This window comes from Panthera tigris, chromosome X (assembly GCF_018350195.1).
Source record: "Panthera tigris isolate Pti1 chromosome X, P.tigris_Pti1_mat1.1, whole genome shotgun sequence".
Classification (NCBI taxonomy): Eukaryota; Metazoa; Chordata; class Mammalia; order Carnivora; family Felidae; genus Panthera; species Panthera tigris.
In genome coordinates, this window is record NC_056677.1 from 96,998,470 (window position 1) to 97,018,797 (window position 20,328).

General features: G+C 45.9%; 1 long non-coding RNA gene across 1 annotated transcript in view; it reads left to right on the forward strand.

Annotated features, from left to right (window-relative positions):
• Positions 1-15: 15 nt before the first annotated feature.
• Positions 16-20,328, forward strand: part of LOC102968604 — a 38,210-nt gene continuing 17,897 nt past the window's right edge. Inside the window, exons 1-2 of the long non-coding RNA XR_006213492.1 lie at positions 16-72; positions 11,682-11,758. This is a non-coding gene — a long non-coding RNA (uncharacterized LOC102968604). The remainder of the gene's footprint in view (positions 73-11,681; positions 11,759-20,328) is intronic.

Consider the following 20,328-nt stretch of genomic DNA (forward strand, 5'->3'; position numbering starts at 1 on the left):
TGCGGCGGCGACGGCGACTCCGGTCCGGGCTCCCTGACCTGTAACCTCCCGGGGACGCTGACGAGCAGCCGCGTGAGTTTCCCGGGCACCAGGAGACCCCTCACTCCGGCTTTGTGGCCGGTTTGGCCCTCCCCGCAAGGCAAAGGGGGGGGGGGCTCGGTGCCAGGCTTTCCCCTAGCTCGGAGAGGTGCTGTCACATCCCGTCGCACCTCCCCGCCGCCCTTGGAGGGACGCGCTGTCCCCTGGAGGACCCCATGGGAGCGCGCCCAGCGCCGGGGGTGGGGGGCGAGTTTGGATCATTTGGCTGCTCTGGCGGGACCTCCTTGCCCAATAAGCACTGAGCAAATCACCCCCGCCCCGAAAATCGACATTTTCACGGATATGCCTCGATGGGACATTCACTCAATAATGTGATAGATTGAGGGGTTTTCAAAAGAGCGTTACTCTTTGCACGCTAGAAACTTCACTCATTTTTTTAAAAAAATTTTTTTAACGTTTTATTTATTTTTGAGACAGGGAGAGACAGAGCATGAACGGGGGAGGGTCAGAGAGAGCGGGAGACACAGAATCGGAAGCAGGCTCCAGGCTCTGAGCCATCAGCCCAGAGCCCGAGGCGGGGCTCGAACTCACGGACCGCGAGATCGTGACCTGAGCTGAAGTCGGCCGCTTAACCGACTGAGCCACCCAGGCGCCTGGAAACGTCACTCATTTTAAGTGTACAATTATTTTTAGTAAATTGGCAGAGTTGCGCACCTGTCAGCACATTCTGGTTTTAGAGTATTTTCATCCCCAGCCACCCCGGAGCAAATTCCCATAAAGCTGTCTGCAGTTCATCTCCCCTCCGACCTCTAGCCCTAAGCAACCATTTATCCCTCTTCTGGCTCTATATAGTTGCTTTTTCTGGACAGTTCCTATGAATGGAATCATACACTATGTGGTCTTTGGGGACTGGCTTCTTTCACCCAGCGTGATGTTTTCATCTGGGTTGTAGCACTTACCAGCATGTAATTCCTTTCTATAGCTGAATAATATTCAATGGTGTGGCTATATCACATTTGTTTCTCCATTTATCAGTCAATGGACAATTGGGTTGCTTTCATTTTTTGGGTATTAAGAGTGATGCAATAATTGAGAACATTTGTGTGGACATGTGTTTTCAATTCTCTTGCTTTCGCTACCCTTTCTTTGCTGGTGTTCCCCTTAACGCCCTTTGCCGACCTCTATCACAACACTTTGCACACTGCCCTGCGAATGAATTTGAATTCATTCTCTGACTCTCCACTAGAGAAGGCAAGGACCATGTGCACCCATTCCCTGGGGTAGGAGTGGAATTTCTGGGTCCTCTATGGCAACTCTATGTTTAAACTTTTTTATTTTTAGGAACTTCCGGACTCTTTTCCAAAGTGTCTGCACCATTTAATGTTGCTATTGGTAAATTATGAAGGTTCCAGTTTCTCTGTCTCCTCACCAACACTTGTTTTGTCTTTCGTTTCGTACCTCACTGTGATGTTCGTTTGCCTAGACCGAGTGGTTATTTGCTTAACTAGTTTCACTTTGCTTTAATGACTGGCTTTTTCAATGTTAACAAATCGAGTTGCTGAAATGAATAATACATAACCCATCCGTGCAAGGAGCTCATGCCTCCAAGAGGGAGACAGAGGAACATAATCATAGTACCGCGTGTTACCTGCTCTGATGGAACTGAGCACAGGCAGGCTGTCAGCACAGAGCCTGACGCGGGGCTTGAACCCACAAACCTTGAGACCATGACCTGAGCCGAAGTCGGTTGCTCAACTGACTGAGCCACCCAGGCGCCCTGCACTGATTTCTAAATTGGTCAGCCACATTAAATAGTAACACAGGGTTAATTATGAAAGCCACGGTCATAAGGCAACCTACCTTCTTGCAAGTTTAACCACAGAAGGCAGGCATTACCAACAGGTACTAGGGTAACTGAAGCAAGACAAGATCATGCATTTTAAAGGAATGGCTAGGGAGTTGTCCTCATTGGTACTTTAGTAGTTAGTACTACTAAAGTAGTTAGTACTTTAGGGAGTACTCAAACTGTGAGATCATGACCTGAGCCAAAGTCAGACGCTCAACCGACCGAGCCACCCAGGCGCCCCGGCCAGAACCCAATTCTAACTGTTAGTTAAAAAGGATGTTGTAAGCCAATTTGACAATAAATTATATTAAGAAAAAAAGAAAAAAAAAAAGGATGTTACTTTCACTCAAACGTACAAGGAAAAAGCCAAATCACAGACAAGCCGCGTAGTATAAGACATAGATTGGCCAACTATGACCCACGAGCTAAGAACGTTTTATCAGATGAACATTTACAATCAGTCTGATCATGGGAACATGAACTTTCAACCACAATTAAACAAAATATTTTTCTTCTATTCCATTTTTTCCATCAGTAGACCTGTATTACAAAACCGTGCAATTATTATATTTTTATCATATTGTATTATAAAGCCTAAAATATTTATTTTCTGCTCTTCACAGAAAAAGTTTGACAGCCCTTGGTTTAATAGAGTAAACAGCGAAACGGAAAGCAATTGCCACATACTTGCTGGGTGACCTCTGGAAGTTGCTTCACTTCTCTGGTCCTGATTTTTGTTATCTGTAAAATGGAGATAAAGGGTGATGGGTGGGTGAGATAAGCTCTAGGGTGAAACCCCCATTCCCCCAAGTTTTGTATTCATTAGTTAGTTATTAGGGCACCTGGGTGGCTTAGTTGGTTAAGAGCCTGATTCTTGATTTCGGCTCAAGTCAGGATCTCACGGTTCCTGAGTTCGAGCCCCACCTTGGGCTCCATGCTTACAGTGCAGAGACTGCTTGGGATTCTCTGCCTCCCTCTCTCTCTACCCCTCCCCTGCGCGCGCTCTCTCTCTCTCTCTGTCTCTCTCTCTCTCTCAAAATATATACATAAACATTAAAAAATAATTATGTAAACATCTATTGAGCTACTATCGTGTATCAAGAACTGTTAAAGGCATTGGGGATACAGCAGGAAGGAAAACCCCTGTCCTGAAAAAGGATACTATTCCAAATGAAAAGAGGCTTAAGATGCAATGTGTGGTCTGAGATTGGATCCTGATTTGAACAAGCTAGCGTTATAGGACACTTGGGGAAAAGTCGGGAAATTTGACTATGGATGGGTATTAGATGAGGTGAAAATTGACTAACACGAAATGGTAGAGGTGATTAACTGAAAAAAGCAGAAAGCATATGTACACGCATTATCTCATTTTGGTAGAAAGTGCGTATACGTATTATGTAAACTTGGAGGAATTCTTGATCTGGAAGGATATATATAGTAAGGTCTTTTTTTTTATTTTTTATTTTTATTAAGAAAAATTTTTGGGGGGGTGGGGCGCCTGGGTGGCTCAGTCGGTTAAGCGTCCGACTTCGGCTCAGGTCATGATCTCATGGCTCGTAGGTTCGAGCCCCAGATCGGGCTCTGAGCTGACGGCTCAGGGCCTGGAGGCTGCTTCACATTCTGTGTCTCTCTCTCTCTGGCCCTCCTGCGCCTGTGCTCTTTCTCTCTCTCAAAAATAAATAAACATTAAAAGAATTTTTTAAAGTAAAAACATGAAAAATAACGTTTAATGTTTATTTTTGTCTAATTTCAGTGTTGAAATGTTAAACTGTTGATTTTTAAATAAAAATTAAAAAAATTTTTTAAATTTATTTTTGAGAGAGAGAAAGAGCACAAGCGGGGGAGGGGCAGAGACCCAGAATCTGAAGCAGGCTCCAGGCTCCCAGCTGTCAGCAGAGAGCCCGATGCTGGGCTCGAACCCACGAACCGCGAGATGGTGACCTGACGCTTAACTTGCTGAACCACCCAGGCGCCCCCTAATTTGTTTTTTTTTTAAAGTTTTTTTTAGAGAGAGAAAGAGTGCAAGTGGGGGAGAGGCAGAGGGAGAGGGAGAGGGAGAGAGAGAGAGAGAGAGAGAGAGAGAGAGAGAGAACCCTAAGCAGGCTTCACGCCCAGCGCCGAGCTCTATGCAAGGCTCGATCTCATGATTGTGAGATCATGACCTGAGCTGAAATCAAGAGTCGGCCGCTCAACCGACTGAGCCACCCAGGCACCCCTATACTAAGCTCTTAATAGTGGTCATTTCTGGGTGGTGGGAATATAATGTTTCTATTTTCGTATCTTTTCTAATTTTCTACCTTGGACATTTACCGCTTTTGTAAAAATACAAGATTCTGTCTAATTGAAAAAAATCATCTCTCTCTCTTCATGGAATTGACATGCCTCTTATAAGGGTTCACGTTGCCGGATCTGTCACTTTTTATGGGGGAAACGTCTAGTAAAAATGGAGGCTGCTCTTTCCCCCTGCAGGTAACAGAGGGCTAGAGAGGCAAATGATGGCAGTGTCCATCGAAGCACTGTTTTGGAGAGAACGTGCCCAATCTGATACCAGAGGTAGGTTTATCTCTCCTGTATCAGCGGACGCATCGATGTGATTCAGTATTTCAATCTTGTAACTGCTTCTCTTATTCTAGGCCAGGGGTCCATAAACCCTGCCACCTATTTTGGTAAATAAAGTCTCATCGGAACACGGGCCCACTGATTTGTCTATGTGGTATCTATCACTGCTTTATTGCCCCGCAATGGCACGGTGGGGTAGGGGTGCAGAGACCATATCACCCCGAAAACGAAACATATTTACTGCCTGGCCCTTGAAAGAAAAAGCGTGTGGAGCCCTGTTCTAGGCTGGCTGGGAGACCGCCTCCGTACACAGGCCTGTGGAGGGAATGCCCGCCTCCGCGTTACATGAACAAACGTATGCTCTGATTTACAAACCTCGTTCTCTCCTGAGCTGGATTAGCGTGTGCCAGTATTCCCAATTCTGGATAATTCTAGGTTACTTACAGTATTGGGTTTCTCATCCTGCAAGGCTGAGGTGAAGGCCAGACCGCAGGAAAACGGACGTGTCAGCGAGGTGAACGATAGCCTGTGAGCCCTATCACAGCTGGCTAGTCGGTCTTCCGTTGATCTAGCTAAGATCTCCGTCTTCACGTTTGGTTCAAATGCCTCCTCCTCCCAGAAGCCCACTCTGACTCCTCACCCTGATTTCACCGTCCCACGCCAGTGCTCCCACAGCACCCTGGCAGGCCTTTTTCGTAACACTTAGCACCCTACCCCGTAAGCACGGATTCCTTCTCGGATTCTCCCCCAGAGAAGGCAAGGACCATGTGCACGCACTCTCTGGTATAGCCCCTGAGCCCGGCCTGAAGCCTAGCATATGGTAGCTTCCTAGCCGCGTGTCCTTGGCCACGCGACTGCGCTGAGCCTCAGTTTTCTCGTCGGTAAAATGGGGACAATAGCAATAGTTGCCCCCCGTAGTGTTGTGTGTGGGTATTAGCTATTCAGCGAACACTTAATGAATGAATGACGTATAGGATATCGCGCTGGACTGGGAATTGTGAAAGCCCCCAGCAGCAGGGTACGGTAACAGGTTGTTACGTTTAGTCTATATAGACCAGCAACGCACTTATCCTACATTGGGCCCCCGAACTGGAGTCGCATTCACCCATCCCGTCAACACTTATGGAGTGCCTACTGTGTGCCCAGTACTGTGCCAGATATTACGGATATACAGGGATATCCACAGTCTCCGCCCTCGCGGAGATTACATTCTAGTGAGAGAGATGGGCCAGTTTACAAACTGGTACAGAATCTATTACGGACTGTGCTCAACGTAAAGAAAATACATAGGCCAAACCACAGTTACCGAGACGGGCTGTCACCTATGTGGCGATCCAGGAGAACTCCTTTGAAGAGGTGACATTTGAGAGGAGCCTGGAAGAATGAGCCAACCGTGAGAGGAGCTGGAGAAAGAATATTCTAGGCGGAGAAAGAGTAAGTGCAAAGGCTTGAAGCCGTAAAGGATTTGGCAGAGTCCAGGAGATGGAAAGAGGCAAAGGAGGCCAGAGGGTGAAGAGGTGGGGCTCATTCAAAGAAGAGAGGGCAGCTGTTCCATGATTGTAAGAAGGCGAATTCCAAGATCTGTCACTCTGCGTTTTTAAAAACTTAAGCAAATATCTGTGTGGGAGAATGATGGCCTCCCCCAAAGGTGTTCACATACTAAGCCCCAGAACTGAGTGCCCGGATTTACGTGACAGAAGGGACCTCGCAACTGTGATTAAGTTAAGGATGGAGACCTGAGGGCATTCCCCTGGCGGTCCGGTAGGATTGCAAGGGTCCTTGTAAGAGGAAGACGGGAGGGGCTCAGAGGACAGAGGTTTGCAGATGGTAGCAGGGCTCACAGAGAGGTCTGAAGATGCCGTGTTGCTGGCCAGAAGGTGGAAGAAGGGTCCATAGCCGAGGAATGCAGGCAGCGCATGGAGGCTGGAAAGACAAGGGGTTAGATTCTCCCGTAAAGCCCCCAGAAAGAACACAGCCCTGCTGACGCCTGCAGTTTTAGCCTCGTGAATCTCATTCTGGACTTCGGACCTTCAAAACGGTAATCGAATACATTTATGGCATTCTGAGCCCCCGAATTTGTGGTGACTTGTTACAGGAGCCATGGAAAACCAATACCCCTTGTGTGGAAAGATACACCAAAAAGTAATGCGGTTGGGGATTGGCAGGGGTGGATGGGAAGAGGGTAGAAAGGGCAGGGAATGAGGTAGGAGGGATGGGAACTGTTCTTGTGTATTGAGTTCTGATTTCTAGGACTATGTTAATGTTTCACATACTAAAAAGGAAGGGAGGGAGGGAGGGTGGGTGACAAGGGAACCCAAAATGGAATATGAATAGAAACAAAGGAACTAACTGTATTACAAATGAATAACAGACGTAATGAAGGAGTGGGCGAAAATAACTAACCCGAGTGTTATGGGCTGAAATGTGTCCCCTCAAAATTCATGTGTTGAAGCGCTAACCTTCAGTGTGACGGTATTTGCCAGTAGGGCCTTTAAGGGTGTAATTAACATTAGGGGCGCCTGGGTGGCTCAGTCGGTTGAGTGTTCGAGTCTTGATTTTGGCTCAGGTCACGATCTCACAGTTCGCGAGATCGAGCCCCATGTCGGGCTCTGCGGTGACAGCACGGAGTCTACTTGTAATTCTCTCTCCCTCTCTCTCTGTCCCTCCCCTGCTCGCTCTCTCTCTCTCTCTCTCTCTCTCTCAAAATAAAGAAATAAACATTAAAAAAGGTTGTAAGTAACATTAAGTGAAGTCATAAGGGTGGGGCCCTAATCCAATATGACCAGTCTCTATAGGAAAAGGAAGGGATTGCAGGATATGCACAGAGAAAAATTCGTGTGAGGACGCAGTGAGAAGGCGGCCATCTGCAAGCCAAGGAGAGAGTCCTCAGGAGAAACAGACCTTGCTGACCCCTGGATCTTGGACTTCTAGCCTAGAGAACTGTGAGAAATAAATTTCTCCTGTTTACGTCACCCATCTGGGCTATTTAGTTTTGTCAACCCGAGCAGACTGATGCACTAAATAACTTCGGAAAAGAGTATTTTGACTATGTGCTCTACAGTAGTCGTTCTCAAACTTTGGGGTGCGTCAGAGTCACCCGGGGAGCTTGTTGAAGAGCTCTGGGCGACGATCTCCACCTCCAGCATTTCTAATTCCGTAGGCCCAGGGTGGAGCTCAAGAATTTACATTTCTTTTTAAAAAAAATTTTTTTTTAACGTTTCATTTTATTTTTTGAGAGACAGAGAGCGTGAGCAGGGGAGGGGCAGAGACGGGGGGGAGACACAGAATCCAAAGCAGGCTGCAGGCTCCCAGCTGCCAGCACACAGCCTGATGGGGGGATCGAGCCCACAAATGCGAGATCATGACCTGAGCCGAAGTTGGATGCTCAGCCGGCTGAGCCACCCAAGATACCTCAAGAATTTGCATTTCCAACAAGTCCTCAGATGCAGCTAATGATGCTGGTTCAGGGACCACACTTCGAGAGCCGCTGTTCTAAGGCTCAAGACAAAAAAAAAAAAAATCACCCCAAAACCGTAAGTAAATACTGTACTCTAGATAGTAGGTGTGTTTTTTTTTTTTCAACGTTTTTTATTTATTTTTGGGACAGAGAGAGACAGAGCATGAATGGGGGAGGGGCAGAGAGAGAGGGAGACACAGAATCGGAAACAGGCTCCAGGCTCCGAGCCATCAGCCCAGAGCCCGACGCGGGGCTCGAACTCACGGACCGCGAGATCGTGACCTGGCTGAAGCCGGACGCTTAACCGACTGCGCCACCCAGGCGCCCCAGTAGGTGTGTTTTCCACAGGGGTATGGGTTAGCGATTCTGAATCTACTTTATGTATATTCTAGTATTGAGCAAAGAATACATTGTGAATAAGGAGAGCCAGACTTTATGCTTTTAGAGGAAGGAGTTACACATAAGAAGAGACAGGAGACTGGCAGTGATCAGAGGTATCACTATGAATACGGTGTTTTACATGCGCACACCCACACCACACACTCACGCGGAGATAGATATGGAAATAGATAGAGTTGTTTGTATATATACATATGGTTCCTAGCTTTGTCTGCCGAGGAGGCTTAGAAGCAATGATACCACAATACCAATGGGCACACTAGACATTCAGATCTCGGTTTTAAAACCGCATTCTTGGGGCGCCTGGGTGGCTCAGTCGGTTAAGTGTCTGACTCTTGATTTCGGCTCAGCTCATGATCTTAGGGTTGGTAAGTTCGAGCCCCGTGTCGGGCTCTGCGCTGTCAGCAAAGAGCCTGCTTGGGATTCTTTGTCTCCCTCTCTCTCTCTCTGCCCCTCCCTCTCCATTTCTCTCTCTCTCTCTCTCTCAAAAACAAAAAAATAAACTTAAAAAAAATAAAATAGCATTCTCTAGGGGCTCCTGGATGGCTCCATTGGTTGATTGTTCAACTCGTGATTTTGGCTCAGATCTGGATCCCAGATCATGGGATCGAGCCCCGCGTCTGGCTCCATGCTGAGTGTGGAGCCTGCTTAAGATTCTCTCTCTGCTCGGGGCGCCTGGGTGGCGCAGTCGGTTAAGCGTCCGACTTCAGCCAGGTCACAATCTCGCGGTCTGTGAGTTCGAGCCTCGCGTCGGGCTCTGGGATGATGGCTCGGAGCCTGGAGCCTGTTTCCGATTCTGTGTCTCCCTCTCTCTCTGCCCCTCCCCCGTTCATGCTCTGTCTCTCTCTGTCCCCCCCCCCCAAAAAAAATAAATAAAAAAAAAAAGGATTCTCTCTCTGCTCTTCTCCCCAACTCACATGTGCTCTCTAATATATATATCATATATATATTAGTATGATATACTATATATATTAGTATTTACTATAGTAATACTATAGTATTATATATCATATATGTACTGATATATATATTGTGTATATATGATATATATATATAGATGTATATATATATATATGATGTATATATATATATATATATATATATATATATATATATGATGTATATATAGAGTAGCACTCTCCAAATGAAAGGAACCAGAACTCTTGTAGAAACGGCTGATTCCTGGGCTGGGACAAGGAGACTATTAGATGAGCTTGGAATGTCTTCCGTCGCCAGAAAGTAAGAAGGGCCATGGGGATGTGTTAGAAAGGATGCAGGAGTCCATTTGAGGGGGTTTCCAATGCCGAAATCTGTGACAATGTAAGCAACAAGATGATTAATGATAGTAATGGATTATAAGCCATAGAGTAAAATAAGAATCCGTGAGTCCACACGAATATGAAGAAATAACTGAATAAGTAAATAACTGAGGGAGAAGGAAAAGCACTTGTTTACAATAGCATTCCAATTAATAAAGTGTAACAAGAATAATGAAAATAGAAACTTACTCGGCAAGCACCACAGTAATAACCATTTCAGGCAAGTAATCGTCGAAGAATATTAAAATTAATGGACAAAAGTATGATGGAAACAGTGTATTTATATAGTTTTTCAACATCTCCCCACAAAATGCTTACTCATTACAAAGGGCAAAATAGGAACGCCACTGGGGAGAAACTGGGCAGACTACCCTAACCAACTGGTCAAAGTTAACATCACCAGTAATTGAACAAACTTCTACCATGTGCCTCTTGGTAGGATGCACTGAGAAGGACACAGTATCATATCTGTAGTGTTCTGGGCAAAACACGTAACTGAAATGGAGACACGATGAACCATCAGATAAACCCCAAACTGAAACCAGCGGGTGCTTTTCAAAAGTATCATGGTAATTAAAGACAAAAAAAAAAAAAAAAAAGACCAAGGAACTCTTCTAGATTAAAGGCGTCAAAGAAAACATATGTGATCCCCGACCAGAAAAAGGACATTGTTGGGGCAAATGGAGAAAATAAAATCCTGCCTATTGATTATAGTACTGCATGAACATTAATTTCTTGATTTATAACAGTGTACTGTGGTTATATAAGATGTTAATACTTGAGCAATCTGGGTGAGCTGACTCTTCGGACTGTTGTTGCAACTTTTTGGGGGGATGGGTAAGTCTGTAACATTTCAAAAGGAAAAGTTGAAAATGAAATGTGAGTTTACCTCATCCCAAGATATCCCTGGGTGATCTGACTGCGGTGTGCGGGCGCGGCTTATAGAAGGTGCCAGTGACTAAGTAGGGAGACCAGTCAGGCGGCTGTTGCCCTGGACTGGGGGAGAGAGGATCGTGGCTCAGACTAGGGGGATGACGGTTGAGACGGAGAAGGCTGGATGGATCCAGGATGCGTTTTGGCATCTCCGTGGGAAGGTCATTGCACAGGAGGGAATGGAGGGAGTACCACTTCATTTTACCGTTAGATAAGATACAGGACAGAATAGACCCCACGATGTCTGTAAGTATCTTCATTCGATATTGTGGATTCAGAATCCTCTGGTATGTAAGCTGGAGAATTTATCATAGACTTTGCATTTTATCTTCTTCTTCCCCATAGTTTTGAGTAGTGTTCCTCTCATCCAAGGGAAAACGAGGAAAGTGGCAGGGGGAGGGGAACTTCTTTGGTTCCTTCCTGTGTTTGCCTCTGGCAACGACTTTTCTCTTGAGAATCTCTGCTCTTTTTTGTTTTAATTTTTTTTTTAGTGTTTATTTTTGAGAGAGAGAGAGAGACAGACAGACAGAGTGTGAACAGGGGAGGGGCAGAGAGAGAGGGAGACACAGAATCCGAAGCAGGCTCCAGGCTCTGAGCTGTCAGCACAGAGCCTGACGCGGGGCTCGAACCCACAAACCGCGAGGTCATGACCTGAGCCGAAGTCGGACGCTTAACCGACTGAGCCACCCAGGTACCCCTTGAATCTCTGTTCTTTTCAAGGAGGGGTTTCAGTTGTGTTGTCACCCAAATTGTGACATGTGCAGAGCCCTGTTGGCCTGCTTGGGTTTCCACATGATATACCCTTCCCTACATTCAGGTTTTTACCTGGAATACTCTCTTATTAAAATTTTGTCAGGGTGCCTAGGTGGCTCAGTCGGTTAAGCATCCGACTCTTGATTTTGGCTCAGATCATGATCTCACAGTTTGTGGGATCGATCCCCGCATCAGGGTCTACACTGTGAGGTGCAGAGCCTGCTCAGGATTCTCTCTCCCTCTCTCTCTGCTCCTCCCCCATTCATATTCTCTCTCTCTCTGTCTCAGAATAAATAAATAAACTTAAAAAAAATAAAAATAAGATAAAATGTCTTTTAAAAAATCAATAAAAATAAAATTTTGTCTGTCTTTCAAGGCTCAGCTCAAGAACCACCCCCTCCAAGTTGTCTTCCTGGATTTACTCGGCACCAAAGTTAGCCTTCTCTTTCCTGGGTAAGTCATAGCTCTTAATTTATTCCTCTTATTTGGCCCCCATTCTCTCATTCACAGTCATACCCATTGCTTTGTACTTGTTTGTATTCATGACTTACATCCTCTACCAGATTAAAAATTCCTTGGGAGTCGGTATTTATGTTGTTCAGCTTTCGGTGGATTTTTTTTTTTCTCGTTTTCAGATTGGAGAAGAATTTCAGCAGTAAAATAAGTTAGTAAGTTCCACCATATACTTTGAATCTAATCTTTAGTTTCCCTTATTTCTACTGAGGACTTTTTCTGTGAAATGTTGGAGTCCTTTTGTCCCCAGTGACCCTCCTTTATAACTTAAGAGACTGTTGCTCTAGGATTTTCTTTTCCATTGCTTTGTAGGCTGGCTTCCACCAGGGGGCGCTCCTTCCCACCTATAGGCGAATTTCTTTTTCTTTAGGAAGCAGAGGAAAGGAGACTTCATCAGGTAAAATAGCAAAACAGTGGAAACACAAACAGTAGGAAATAGGAACTGAGCATCTCTTGGGATTTGACTTGGTCCCAGCCCTAGCTGGCTACTCAAATAGCATTTCACTTGTTATATTGTGTTTTGGTAGGATGCTGGCCTGTGCGTAGAGATTTCCCCCTTCCTAACCCACTTCATTTATTTCATCTACAAATATGTACTGAGTGTCCATTTTGCGTCAGGTATTATTGTAGATACTGAGGCTTCATCGGTGAACAAAACAGACCGAGTTCCTGACCCATGAAGCTTGTGTTCATCTGGGGGCAATAGACAATAAATGAGATGAGTACATACAATACACAGGATAGATAGAGATAGATAAATGCCAAAGAGGAAAAAAAAACACCAATTCATGGTCTTATAGGCCATTGTAAGAATTTTGACTTTGTCTTTGAGCGAGATGGGAAGCATTGGGGAGAGGAGTGGTGTGGTTTGACACATTTAAAAAGGATTGCTCTCGTGGTTGGTTGGTTGGTTTGTGGGTTTTTGTTTTTTTTTTTTTTGGATAATAAGTTATCAGGGGATAAGCTTGGACCAGGCTGCTGGCAGTGGAACTGGAGAGAAGTTGTTGGATTCTTGGATATATTTTGCAGGTAGAGCCAACCGAACCTGCTAAGAGATTAGATGTAGGATGCTGGAGAAAGAGGACTCGAGGGAAACAGGGTCACCACGTTGCATAACATCAGTGGCACTGAATGAAGTGTGGCTGGCGCCCTCTGGAGTTGTGTAACAGCAGTTTTGTTCGAGCTGCTCCCAAGGCGCCCCTCAAAGTCTAACCTACCAAGAACAAGGCTGGAAGTATATCAGAAGTTAGATTTTGAGGGGCGCCTGGGGGGCTCAGTCGGTTGAGCGGCCGTCTTCGGCTCAGGTCATGATCTCGCAGCTCGTGGGTTGGAGCCCCGTGTCGGGCTCTGTGCTGACCGCTCGGAGCCTGGCGCTGGCCTCACATTCTGTGCCTCCCTCTCTCTCTCTCTCTGCCCCTTCCCCGCTCATGCTCTGCCTGTTTCACTCTTTCTCTAAAAAATAAGTACACGTTAAAAAATTTTTCAAGGTGGGGCGCCTGGGTGGCTCAGTCGGTTAAGCGTCCGACTTCAGCTCAGGTCACGATCTCACGGTCTGTGAGTTCGAGCCCCGCGTCGGGCTCTGGGCTGATGGCTCAGAGCCTGGAGCCTGCTCCCGATTCTGTGTCTCCCTCTCTCTCTGTCCCTCCTCCACTCATGCTCTGTCTCTCTATGTCTCTAAAATAAATAAACGTTAAAAAATTAAAAAAAAATTTTCAAGGAGAATTTGGATTTTGAAAGAAATTGAAGACACAAGCAAATGGAAAGATATTCCATGCTCATGTATTGGGAGAATTAACATTTTTAAAATGTCTATACCACTCAAAGCAATCTAGAGGGTCAGTCTAATCCCTATTAGAATTCCAATGGCATTTTTCAAAGAACTAGGACAAATAATTCTAAAATTTGTATGGAATTGCAAAAAAAAAAACCCCCAAAAAACCCATATAGCCGAAGCAGTCTTGAGAAGGAAGAACAAAACTGGAGGCCTCGTGCCCCCCGATTGCTATATTACTATACTGTAAAGCTGTAGTAATTGAAACGGTATGGTACTGGCATAAAAACAGACATATAGATCAGTGGAGCAGGGTCAAGAGCCCAGATGAAAACCCACACATGTATGTTCAATTAATATACGGCAAAGGAGGCAAGAATATCCAATGGGAAAAGCGTATCTCTTCAATAAATGGTGATGGGAAAACTGGACAGCCACATGCAAAAGAATGAAACCTGGCCACTCTTATACCAGACACGCAAATGAACTCAAAATGGATTAAAGACGAATGTGAGACCTGAAACCATAAAACTCCTGGAAGAAAACACAGGTAGTAGCTCCTTGTCGTAGGTCTTGGTGATGATTTTTTTTCACCAGGCACCCAGACGAAGAGCAATGAAAGCAAAAAGAAACAAGGGGGACTTCATCAAACGGAAAAGCGTCTGCACAGCAAAGGAAACCATTAGCAAAATGAAAAGGCGATCTACTGAATGGGAGAAAATATGTACAAATCACATATCTGATAAGGACTAATATCCCAAATATATACAAAGAACTCATACAACTCAGTAGCAAAAACCAAACAATCTAATTAAAAATTGCCATTATGGGTACCTGGGTGGCTCAATTGGTTGAGCATCTGGCTCTTGATTTCGGCTCAGGTCATGATCTCAGAGTTTGTGAGATTGAGCCCTGTGTCAACACAGAGCCTGCTTGGGGGGGGGGGTCTCTCGCTCTCCTCTCTCTCTGCCCCCCCCACTTGTGTGCTCTCTCTCTCTCCAAAAAATATTTTTAAAAAGAATTACAAAAAATAAAAACTGCCATTAGATCTGAATAGACATGTTTCCACAGAGGACATACAGATGCCCCACAGGTATATGTAAAGATGGTCCACATCACTCGTCATCGGGGAAGTGCAGATCAAAACCACAACGAGATGTCACCTCACGCTTGTCAGAAGGGCTAGCATTAAAAACACAAGAAATAACAAGTATGGGGGAGGATGTGGGGAGAAGGGAACCCTTGTCCATGGTTGGCGGGAATGCAGATTGGCGCGGCTGATATGAAAAACAGTATGGAGATTCCCTCAAAAAATTAACACAGCAAATCCACTTTTGGGTATTTATCCAAAGAGCATGAAAACACTAACTTGAAAAGGCAAATGCACCCCGTGTTCATTTCAGCAGTATTTACAATAGCCAAGATATGGTGGTGCCCGTCGGTGGATGAATGGATAAAGAAATTTGTGTGTGTATGTATATATAATACGAACATATATCGTCCAGCCATAGGAAAGAATAAAATCTTGCCGTTGGCAACAGCGTGGATGGACCTTGAGGGCATTATGCTAAATGAAATAAGACAAATACCATATGATGTCACTTATATATGGAATCTAAAAAAACGAAAACCCCCAAAACAAAAACTAAGCTCACAGATACAGAGAACAGATTGGTGGTGGCCAGAGGCATGGGGTCAGGGTAGGAGAAATGGATGAACTGGGGTTTTTTTTTTTTTTTTTTTCAGTTTAAATTGAAAAAACAACACCGTGGGAAGAACAGGCTTGGGGATATATCAGAAGTTACGTTTTGGATATGTTGAACTTGAGATGCCAGTTAGACATTTAAATGGAGATACTGAGTAAGCTGTGGGACATGCAAGCCTGGCACTCATACGAGAGAGAGAGAAAGAGAGAGAGAGAGAGAGCATGCAAATGGGGAGAGGGGCAGAGGGAGGGAGAGAGAATCCCAAGCAGGGGCTCGATCCCATAACCCTAGGATCATGACCCGAGCTGAATTCAAGAGTTGGACGCTCAACCGAATGAGCCACCCAGAAGCCCCTAGATAGTATTTAAAGCCCTGAGATGGATGATGAAGAGACACGAGAAGACCAGGAGAGCAGTTAAGAGAAGGGGACCAAGGACCCAGCCCTAGGACACTCCCACATTTAGAGGTTAGGGGGACAATGAGGACAAGCAAAGACGACTGACAAGATGTGGCCTCTACAGTGGAAGGAAAACCGGAAGAGAACGGTGTCGTGGAAGTCAAGTGAAGAAGGTGCTTCAGGGAAGAGGGAACCATCAACTGTCAAAAGTATTTCTGGTCGGCCACGCAAGAGGAGGGCTGAGAATTCTCGATCGACTTTAACGACATAGAGATCGCTCGGGACCTTGACAAAAGCCATTTCGGTGGACAGAAGCTTGAGTGGAGTGGGTTCAAGAGAGACGGGGAGGAGAAAAATTGTACACAGGGAACGTAGACACGTCTGTTAAAGAGTTTTGCTGTAAAGAAGAGTGGAGATGGGGCGCCTGGGTGGCTCAGTCGGTTGAGCGTCCGACTTCGGCTCAGGTCATGATCTCGCGGTTCACTAGTTCCAGCCCTGCGTCGGGCTCTGTGCGGACAGCTCAGAGCCTAGACCTACTTCAGACTCTGTGTCTTCCTCTCTGTCTCTCTCTCTCTCTGCCCCTCCTCTGCTCACACTCTGTCAATGTCTCTCTTGAAAAATAAATAAAAACATTAAAAAAAGAAAGAGTGGAGAAAGGGAGCAGCAAATGGTACGGAGTGTGGGATATTTAGCAGAGGTGTTCAGAATGGGAAGAATGGTTGGACGTTTGCCCCCAGAGTGCCCACTGGTTGTCGGGGTTTACTTGTCCTCATTCGCCTGCATTTCTTGGCATAGTAGCCAGTAGTCCTCAGAGAAGCTAGAGGCTGAGGGAATGGAAGTTGCCAGCGGATTTGAGTAGAACAGACTCTGAGGAAGCCCCTGGAAAGCCTTTAATGAAACCAGACTTAGAACCCCCACGGTTAACAAAGGAGAGAATATCTCCACGTGTGGGACAAAAAAATCGGAGCCGTGAGATCTGGCTGTTCTAAGTTGCCCACGTGGTGATTCCAGCCTCCTTTGCCAACCTTGGAGGGTCTGGCTTCAGTTACACTAAAGTGAGCCTGTGGGCCCCCTTCCGGACACATGATCTATTGCACGGAAGGAAGAGGAAAAGAGATTCCTACCGATACTTTGAGGACGACTAAACCCCAGGGCAGAGTTCCAACCAAGTGGGAAAACGGACTTAAGCATCCAGGCCACAGTTCCACGAGTTATTCCCCTGTTCCTCGCTGAGAAGTCACCTCGGCACCAGAAGGTGGGGTAGAGCCGGGCTCAGTGCTTAGCTTTGTGTTTTAGTTCGTGATGGCTTCGGAAACAGAGAGGTTTCACTGGTCTCCGTGTGCTGTTCGCATTCTCATTTCTTTCCTCTTCTCATGTCTTCAAGGCCCAGCTCAAGCATCCCTGGTTCCGCAGAGCCTTCTTGGAGCTCCCCCCCCGCCCCCGGGCAAAATGAATCACTTCCTTCTCAGAGTTTCCATAGAACTTTTCCTGTGTCGTGGCGCCCATATTTCATTGAACTGGAGTCGTGCATGGTTGTAAATGGAAGAGGCAGGGGGCAGAGGAGTGGTGGGTAAGCGCACGGGCTCTGGAGCTAGGCCGCTTGGGTTCAAATGGTGGTTCTTGCAAGTTGCTTGACCTCTTTGGGCCTCAGTCTCTCATCTACTTTGTCTCGATTTAGTAATAATAGCGCTACCCTTGTTGAGGTTCTGTAAAGATTAAAGAAGCTAATGCGGGGCGCCTGGGAGGCTCAGTCGGTCAAGCGTCCGACTTCGGCTCAGGTCATGATCTCATGGCTCGTGGGTTCGAGCCCCGAGTGACAGCCTGCTTTGGCTCCTCTGTCTCCCTCTCTCTGCCCCTCCCCTGCTCGTGCTTTCTCTCTCTTTCAAAAACAAGTAAAAGACAAGAAGCGAATACGCGTGAAGTACCTAGAACAGTGCACGTAGTAAATGCTCAGCGAGCTTTTGTTATTTGTCTCTCTTCTTGAGGAATGCGACCATACGTTATCTTTGTACCACTAATTCTTAGCAGCGGGTTCGGCACAGAATGCTAGGCGTTTAGTAAGTTTTTGTGGGAATACGCCAGGCTTCGAAATCAGATGAATTTCAGTTCATGTTCAATGGTTTCATATGTGTGTACCCCTTTTAGCATCTCACTTATTCCCGTGTACTAGTCCACGTAGTGGCCAAGAAGGAAGAGCGTTCCAGAGCCTCGTCACATAGTTTATGTGGTTGCTTGGCCACGTATTAGCTTCTTAACCTATCAGTGCCTCAGCTTCCTCGGCTGGAAAATGAGAAAAAAATACGGGCAATTTAAACAGAGTTACTGAACACTCAAGTATTCGCTATATTTACTATTAATCTTATTGTTAATTCAGTGATTTAACGAACACCTATGATTTTCAGGGACCGTGCTAGACAGTAGCGATGCAGAGATCAATAACGCTTGGTCCCTGCTCTCGGAAAACCCGTAAGCGAGCGAAGGACACAAGTGCGGGCAAGGCAGTATGTGTAGAGGCTAGGTATAGAGACACGCCGATTTTGAAAGAGGGATCAGCGAGGGGTAGAGGGAGGGTAGTAAGGTTTATATAGAAGGTACATCCTGAGCTTTGCATCTGTGGGCTGAGGGTCCTGGAATACTCATGTCCTAATAGATACGAAAATCCCTTTTATGGGCCATCAGAAATGAGTTTTATTGCAGATTTTTCTTACCACATTCCCTTAACAAGACCCCTTCACAAGAGATCCCATCCTCGGGTGCCTGGGTGGCTCAGTCGGTTGAGCATCCAGTTCCTGGTTTCGGCTCAGGTCACGATCTCACAGTTTGTGAGTTCGAGCCCTGTGTCGGGCTCCGCGCTGAGAGTGCAGAGCCTGCTTGGAATTCTTTCTCTCTCCCTCTCTCTGCCCCTCCCCCCTCTCAAAATAAAGAAATAAACTTAAAAAGAAAAAAAAAAAAGAGAGATTCCATCCTGTGTTCTCCAACCCAGAGAGACCATTCTGGGTTAACAACAGTGTATCCTCATCGTATCATCATGCTGTGCACCAAACATGATTTTTGAAGTTTTCCTTGAGCAGAGCTTGTCTTTCCTTTTTTAGTTAAGCCAGAGAGAGCTTTCACAGGCAGAGGAGGGCACCTGAGATGCCTCCGTCCTGCCCTTTCACTCCCTCCCGACGAATTTTCTGAAAAGGTCGGCAGTTATGTTCTTCCCTTTCTCACCCCAACAGTCAGGCGAGAGGGAAAGTAAAGAGGGGTATGTTTTCTATGAAAAGGCCAGGACCCCTTTCTAGCTCGCACTGGTAATGGAGACCTCTCAGAGACAGTCGGATGGGAGCCATAACTAAATTACTGAGAGCGAGGACAGGGTGCTGGTGGATGAAAAACCTTTATGATTCTGTCTCTCAGAAAACCACTAGAGCCGTTGAAGTCTGTCCGTTTCCCCCAAGTAGTTAACGAGAACAATAGAATTGAGAGTTCCTGGTGTTCCTCTGGAGCTGATTCTGGCAGGTGATAAGAAGCTTGTAAAAGGGCTTATTATTTGAGCAGAGCTTTGGCTGCCTGACTTTTAAAGTTGATTATTTATTTTGCATGTTGTATAACAGAGCATTGGGCAATGCTCAGAAGAGGCCTTCTGGGTCAGAGAGTAGGGACTTTTCTGGCCACCTCCTCCCAATGGAACCAGATTCTAGCTTCAGAGTGAGGGGCAGGCTCATAGACGATGCCCAGGCCGTGGCTTTTGCGTGCTCCTGACCACCAGACAGGCCTTTTCGTTCAACAGGGGTTGAATACATCAAAGTTTTCATTAAGTCCTAGTTCAAGGAAATAAAATGCCTATGTATGGCTTTGCAAACTTGTACTGGTAATGTGACCTGCCTTTGAAAGAAATGCTTTTTAAGACCATATTTTGGTCATTTGCAATAAGCAGTCAGATATGGGGTCCCTGTCATCTCAGCGAGTAGATGTTCTGAAAGGTAGGGCTTTCTGCTGGTTATGGCAAAAGATAGTCCAGATGTCTTCCCTTCTTTGTGAAGAGTACCAAGCCAACCTTGTCCCTGGCTCTTTTGGTTCACGCTTTAAAGCGTTGTGCCTCCAGTCCTATGCTGGTCGTGCTGGCTCACTGAGATCTAGACATTTTCGAAACCGTGAATGAGGGAAGTTTCTTTTCTTTCTATGCTGAACTTTACAACTGGATTGAGCCAGGGCCCTCAAGGAATTGAGAAGATCTCGATAGAGAGAAATTTGGCTGTGTCTTCTTTTTTACTTTTCTCTCATTTTGGTTTTATGGGAACCCGAATTTATGAGGAAGTTCTGATACAGAGGCTCTAAACCAGCTCTGTGTCCAGTGACGGTCCTAAAACGGGAAGTAGCAGGAGGTGATGGGCGCCTAGGAAGAGATTTCATGAGCTCTTGAATGAATTGTGGGTGGTTTGTGATGTTTCGGAGACATGTGTCTTAGGAGAGGCGGCCTTTTACCCTTGAAGTTACTGTCTTGGGACAAACCACGCTCCCTCAGAGATAGCATTTTGTTGAAGAAAGTGTCAGGAAATGTGGAACCCAGTCATCCTCATAGAGTTTGTGAGTGTGGCCAGGTTAGTTTCTTGCACTAAAGTCTCCGGTCTTCTGGATGGGCTGCTGCCTTGCC